Source organism: Lygodium microphyllum, chromosome 6, assembly GCF_053477565.2.
Source record: "Lygodium microphyllum isolate KBCC chromosome 6, Lygodium_microphyllum_v1.1.10, whole genome shotgun sequence".
NCBI lineage: Eukaryota > Viridiplantae > Streptophyta > Polypodiopsida > Schizaeales > Lygodiaceae > Lygodium > Lygodium microphyllum.
Genome location: NC_141140.1, coordinates 17,311,585 through 17,319,016, shown reverse-complemented (window position 1 = coordinate 17,319,016; position 7,432 = coordinate 17,311,585). Strand labels below are relative to the sequence as shown.

At 37.7% G+C, this 7,432-nt stretch overlaps 1 pseudogene across 1 annotated transcript; it reads right to left on the bottom strand.

Annotated features, from left to right (window-relative positions):
• Positions 1-1,320: 1,320 nt before the first annotated feature.
• LOC148034333 (cytochrome P450 86B1 pseudogene) lies at positions 1,321-3,682 on the bottom strand (annotated as a pseudogene). Its single transcript, XR_015691196.1, has 2 exons — positions 3,492-3,682; positions 1,321-3,091 (listed from the first exon to the last, which is right to left on the bottom strand). The product of XR_015691196.1 is annotated as a cytochrome P450 86B1 pseudogene (transcript).
• Positions 3,683-7,432: the final 3,750 nt, after the last annotated feature.

Below are 7,432 nucleotides of genomic sequence, written 5' to 3'. Positions count from 1 at the left end.
TGAGTATATGTATACGTGTGTATGTATAGTATGTGTGTGTTTTTATAAAATATGTATATTTGTGGTCATACATGTACATTTGTTGACACATTATACACATGTTTTCAACAATTAAAATATAATTTCAATGAGAAAATCCACATCTTTTAATAGTATACATGCATTTGTGGGTGTTTTAGAGTATACACACATTGCATGCACATGTTCAACCATTAAAATATCATTTCATCTCATATCTTCAATTAGAAAAGAAATGCATCTCTCTAGAGGAGAGAGAGAGAGAGAGAGAGAGAGAGAGAGAGAGAGAGAGCCACAAATAACTTTTCAAAGGCTCACATTTCCTCTTATCATCATTATATCACCCTTCAAAAGAAAACCCCTCTTTATTTCTTGTATACCCATCATCATATTGAGAGAGAGAGAGAGAGAGAGCTACTTATCCTTTTAAAGACCCACCTTTCTCTTTTTCCTTATTAAAGCACCCATCAAGAAAACACCTCTCTGTTTTTCAAAAACCAAGCCTCTCCTTCTTGTGCCACATAGGCTTGGGGGTTTTCTCCTTAGTCCAAGAATCACCCAAATAGATCTTAAAAGGATAAAGAGTAAAGATTACTTGTTTTCAAGCACTAATAAAGTAGTATTGCTTATAAGCTCCAAATGTCCACAAAAAAATACCAATTGTGTTATTAATATTTGCTTGACAAGGTTGTGAAAGGAGAAAAATAGCAGCAATGTACAAAACATCTTATGAAAACACTACTTTAGCATAAGCCAACTTGCCAAGTTGGCCATGAGTAAAGTAGGTTCACTTGTGAAGTTTAACAAATATGTGTTTGATCAAGTAGTTAGTCTAAGCATTGTTTGGGAGAAATACTTATTTTAAGAGGATAGATCAAACAACACAATATTGGCCATCCCAAATAGGTAAATATCTAGATAAGCTATATAAGTTAAATGCATAGGCCTATATCCAATTGGCAGGGGGCTTTCATTTTAGCTCAAAGAGAGTAGTCCAAACATCATACTACTAACAAATATTTTATGCCTTGTAGCATAATAATAATGCATAAAGTTAGTAAGCCCGTTCTAATCTTATTGTGATTTAGTACTAGTATGATGAACGTATGGCATTCAAATTCTCTTTATACATTTGATCTACATGGATCATCTATCACTAGTACTTGAATTCTATGTTTTTTTTAAAAAAAATCATTGCAGTATGCATATTTTGGTGCAATTTAAATTTATATGATTGAAATTATTCACATATATCTTATAATTAGTTTTCTCAATTATCAAATATCTTAGTGTGTACAATTTTAGAGTTTATTTGCAAAGCAATCGCATTTGCAAAACTCACAAAAACTGCATATTAAGGAGCTTGTCACAACATCACATATATATTGTGAAACTCACACTCACACACTCCGTTGGTCATGTAGTTGTACTCCTCACAAAAGGTTTTTCAACTCACTCACTAATAAGGATACAGATTTCTGCTGTCTTCCGGCACTACCAAACTCGTCGAATATTGTTGTTGCACCGCTTGTGGGTATGGAGATATCGGATGATTAAGGGCAGGTCGAGCACAATCATGATCACTAGCTAGTATGTCCTTGGTGTCAAGGTGACAAGGAGCCCTTGTTTCATGTATAGGGTGATGGAGACACGCGGGCTGATGCGAAGCTGAGGGTGAACCAGAGAGACCTTGAACTCGGAAAGAATGGAAGCGGCTGCCATCTTCATCTGCAAATAAGCGAGGTCCTTGCCCAAGCAGGTGCGAGGGCCGGCATTGAACACTGGGTGAAGGAAGGGGGACCGCTGCACAAAGGAATATGCGTTGAGGCCAGCGCCATTGTAAGAAAGCCATCTCTCGGGCTTGAACTCGAGACAGTCATGGCCCCATATGCTGGGCATGCGGCCCATGGAATACACGCTGTGCAGGACGCCCTCCCTTGCCCGCACAACGGTGCCGTCAGGCAGGACATCATCCTCTACGGCCTGCTTCATCTCCACGGGGACCGGTGGGTAAAGCCTCAGGCTCTCCGACAAGGCCGCGTGCAGGTAATGCATGCTTCGGAGATCCTCTTTGTTGAACTCCAAGAAGTCATCAGTGTTGCCATCCTCAGAATTATTGCTATTGTTGTGTATACCTTTCACTCGCCTGATCTCTTCCACCACCTTCTCTTCCGCCTCAGGATGCTTCGCCAGCAGCCAGAAGAACCATGCCAGTGCGACGCCCGTGGTGTCGCGTCCTGCTAGGATCACACTCAGAGCCACATCTCGCAAGAACCTGTCTTCTGCTCCCGAGGATTTGATATCCTGCAGCAAGCGTCTGATGTGAGCTTCTTCCTGCTTTTGCTCTTCTTCTACTTTATCACGAAGCACGACCGTACTACCGGTGGTGTTTTGGTCGGCTTTGTGATTGGCCTCTAGCTCGTCGAACATCAGAATGAAGGATGATAGGAGATCCGCTAGGCCCGTGATGGTCTCTCCCGGCGGGTGATAGTCACCTGATTCCTGTGCAGTGTCCCGCAACTCCTGTCTCCGACGACGAATGGCATCGGCCATGAAGTCATCCAGCACATGCAAAGAGCGACACAAGGAGCGCTCGGGGCCGAGGTTGAAGGAGCGCATGAGCTTCCAGAGGGGCAAGGGGACGACGAAGCGGGAGGTGGTGGCGTGGAGGGCGGACTCAAAGGCCTGGGAGAAGGGGAGGGAGCCCAACGATATGGTCGAGGCCCCCGAGGATACAATGGAGTCAGAAGCGCTTGGATACTCCGACAGGCAGTCGATTGTTAGGCCCAGGCTGACCAGGCAGGTGCTCTGGAGGGTGAAGCGCAGAAACAAGTCCTGCAGGTCCAGCGGCGCCCCGAGGCGGCAGGCCCGGCGGAGCAGCGGCAGAAGGTGGCCCCGCACCACCGACCACGTGGCGCGCTCCGAGTGGGCCCGAAAGGCCCCCGTCCGCACCGCCAGGCTTGCCCTCCGCCGCTGTAGCGCCCACACAAGCCCGTCCGCGTTGAATATGCCGCGCCCCAGTAGGTCCCGGAACACGTGGCCCGAGTACCTGCCCTTGGGGTAGTTACCGAACCTGGCACAGGGTCCACGATAGAGTTTGAGCATCCGGGAACATTGTTCACACACCCAATAAGGTTTCAAAACAGACTAGAAAATTTAAAGTGTCTACAGATGTTAAAGTGTGTACAGATTTTAAAGTACAAGATTTAGAACCCTACATTATTTAAGCATAGAAATAGACAAAGTTATACATGTGAAATAATGTCAATAGCCCTTCAAAATACTAAGTTAAAAACAGTTTCTGCACCTCTTTTAGAATGTATCTAAGATGGACTCACTTAACTCAAATATAACTAATATGAACCACATTTCTGAATTGAAGAACCTCTCTCCCTAGGACTTCCAATTTACAGCTTTCATTCAGAACTTTGCAATCACTCCACACCAAACCTCAATCTTTCATGGATACTAACCTAGCCTTGAGGACATGCTCGACATTACGAGGGTCACTTGTGATGACAGCGTCCATCATGGGTGCCACAAATCGAAAGGTGTTCCTCCCCTCCTCCTCTAGCATTAAGATGAGTAACTCTGTCAACCAATCATAAACACGATCTTGATTCCATAGCAATGCTGGTAACATCCCCACCACCGGCCACTCCATTGGCCCTTTTCTCTTCCTTATCCTCCCCATTCTTGCATCATAGTAATACATCTTCGCCCCCACCCACATGCATACCCCCATATACAGTAAAATAGCTAGCATATACTTTGATAGCTCCCTAAGAGCTCCTAAAAGTATCATACCTATGATGCCCCAATGTTTTTGATCCATTGCAAAACAACTCACATCCCCTCTTTACATCTACATTGCACTTTTATCAAGTGTTGATAGACATTTCCCAAGATTCCACCACAATGTCATCCCAATATTAATATTTCATTTTTCTCTCGAAGGTGTCAAGTTTACCAATCACTTTGGAACGACAATATAATCTCTACACTAAATCAACTTCTCTTATTCTCTCTTGCCCTTCTTACATAACCAATGGTTTAGAAATGAAGCAAAAGAACTTGGTTGATAACTATGACATAGTATTCCAACATCGATGTCTAAGGGTATGAGCCCAACTAACTCACAAGAGAAATATGTCCTACATTTTGACAAGTCACTCTCATTAAGGAGTTTGTTTCCATTGCAATTTGCAATCCCTTCCCTTTTAATAACAAATAAAGGAAAGTTCCATTCATCCCTAACTCTCTATTAAGCTAACCATCTTTCCTTGCTAAAGCTTCCCATTTCCATGAGCAAAAAAGGCATCTCCTCGTTTTCTTCATGAGTTTGGTGTTTTACAAGCTCTTTTAATCCAATAAGCACATGAATAAGGCATGATGTTCAAAAAACCCTTCTAACCTCTTATTGACTCTAAATGTTTGAGTAGATTAAGAGTAAATTTCACAAGTCTTGATCCTTTAATAAGGTTGAATCAACAATACATCAATCCACGTTACTCATGAGCCAACATATGTTAGTATCATTGATAAGCCTAATATTAAATCGATGTAATCTCGTTTCGCATACTAGTGACCATTAGAATGACACAAGGTGAAGACTCCTCTTATCATCAAATGCAAGAGGCATTGAACATTTGTAAGCAAACATTAGTTTTTTTATTGTCACCTTAAAAGGGTCACAACTTTGTGATGCTAGCATCTATTCATCTTGTTTTCAAAGGGAGAACAATCCACCTTGATATTGGAAAACAATTTCCAAACCATGCAACCATATCCCTTAATGGGTCAACTCGATCTCTTGCTCTCTTCATCATGATAGTAAGATGTTATTAGGCACACTGCTTCTCTTTGTTGTGCTTGTTGAACCTTCTTGAGTCAATTATTTCAGTAGAGATGAATTCAATGATGTATTTGCATAAACGTATGAGTATACTAAAAAAACATTGCATCAATAGACATGTTAGAGAGGAGTAACTCACAAACAAAGCCCTTTTGATGTGATAACCTCCCATTTTATATGACAAGAAGCCCAACCTCTGATGATGATAAATACAATTGCAAGATGGGAATTGTTGAAGAGAAACTAATAAGAAGGAAAATATCCAAACCTATGCAAGAGTAAAATAAGGGTTAAGAACAAAATGTTTGTGCAAATTAAGTCACATGGCTTTGATATGCATTGGTTTTATGTCCATTGTGATATCCATTGACTTTATATACATTGTTGCACACAACAACACAAGGCGAGAGAACTATGGAACATAGCATAGAAGTAAGAGAGCAATATAACATCATAGTATGCACTACAAGAATAGTAAATACAATGGTACAAATTAGTGATCCAAGGTTGTTTTACTACTAACAAATCTTTACCTTTTCGTAGGAACTTGTAGAAGTACATAGAACCATTTCGTAAGTATGAGAAATTGGAACTTTACTAGACAGAGGACAACAATGCATCAAGTAAGGAGTCTCACGTACTAAGCAACTATCTTACGAGTGTGTTACTACATTGAATCTTACCAAATAGGAAAAATCCACCACTAGTTTTGCACTTTGGAAAAACTTTAGTGGATTGTGAATAGGTAAAGTTGTAGTCACTATTATTAAGACTCTTTCTTAGAACTTACAAATTCGATCTAGTAAAGTTCTCTCATAGTATCTCTATCTACATGTTTCCTATATTCCTAATATTTATCTAGGAAAATAGCTCCAACTATTGTAGTGGTTCTCCAATGCACTCATTCTCTCTCTCTCTCTCTCTCTCTCTCTCTCTAAATCACATTGTAAGATAAATAAAGTAATCAAATCACAAGGATTCACCTATATGAAGTATTGTGGAAGATTTTTAACATAGTAATTCTAGTAGAGATTAAAGAAATAAGTAATTAAATGATGATCCCTTAACTTTAAACATGTAACCTAGTTTTTGCATGATGTTCATTGTAAGCATAATAATACTTTAAAGTTGGGGATACGGTTTCAAAATAAATCAATTGTTTTATAGGTTTATAGGTCTAAGAATGTGATAGGAATCAACTTACATGGTGAATTTTACAATAGATCTTATGAGATTTATTATGAAAATAAGATGATTTTGGGCTGATGGAGTACTAGAGTTATTTATGATTTTATCATGAGCATCTTAAATTCATAGTATTTTCTGTTTGAGTGTTGATGCTAATTCATTTTCCTTTCATGATTTTTGTTACAAGAGTATATGCAACTAAAGAAAAATGGTTCTTAACAAGAGAGTATGACATGAGAATTAGACTTTACTTGCCATTTTGTAGGTTTTCTATAGGTGTATAAGTCTAAGAATGTGATTAGGATCAACTTATACTATGGATTATGCAATAAAATTTAAGAATTTAGTTACTATTTTAAAAAATATCATTTTATATTTATTTAATTATAAATTTTATTTACTTTTCACATTATCATGATGTTATGTGTAACAATAGTCGTATTGTGCTTGGCAGATAAATGAAAAGAAACTAATATGTTTAGTATTATAATGAGTAGATAACAAGACAAAATTAGATAAATTGATATTTTTAAATAATTATCAATATAAATAATATTTAAATTAATTTATATACTAATCATAATATGTAATAATATATATTTAATTATATTATAGATTACCAAAACTATTACTTTCTTCGTGAGTTATATGTTTAGGCTTCTTTAGTGGTAATTTTAACTATATCATTGGTTGTTAATACTATTAAATTATTTGATATGAAATTTTTAATATAAATAATAATTTTTAAATTTAAGATATATTTTTATCCAAATAAGCTTTCGTTATGGAATGCTTTGCTATTTTCTTTATGTGGTTTCTTTCTAGATAGCTTTCTTTATAAAAGCAACAAGATTACATGTAAAATAGGAGAATACAGTTAAATTTCATTTTTGTTGTTTCTCCCTCAACTTGAATTGGAATTTAGAGCTTTTGAAGTCATTTTAGAGATTTTGACATGTTTCAAACATGATAGTGATGTCAAAAGAACCTGGTTCAGCATAGAATTCTATGCAGTAACCAAAGCAAGCTACAAGAAGTCTCTTAATATACAAAACTTTGTAGTGTGATTTATATTTAGTCTTTCTTTGTAATTAGATATTATTATATGAATGTAAATAGCTATGTGAAAACGCATTCCATAGTGGAGGATGTCAAACCATGGCTATTGCCCTAGCGCAGGTTGGTGGGCCCTATATCATGCATTTTCTCTTATTCTTTTTTATTTTTTAAGCTTATTCAAACTCTTTCATGTTTCATAAAATTGTTTATATCTAAGATTTGAGATATTAGATTCAACACATTCTCTACTTTGCAACAAAAGAAAATAAGAAAATACTTTTTTTCCAATTTTAAGTTTGTATTGAATAACCT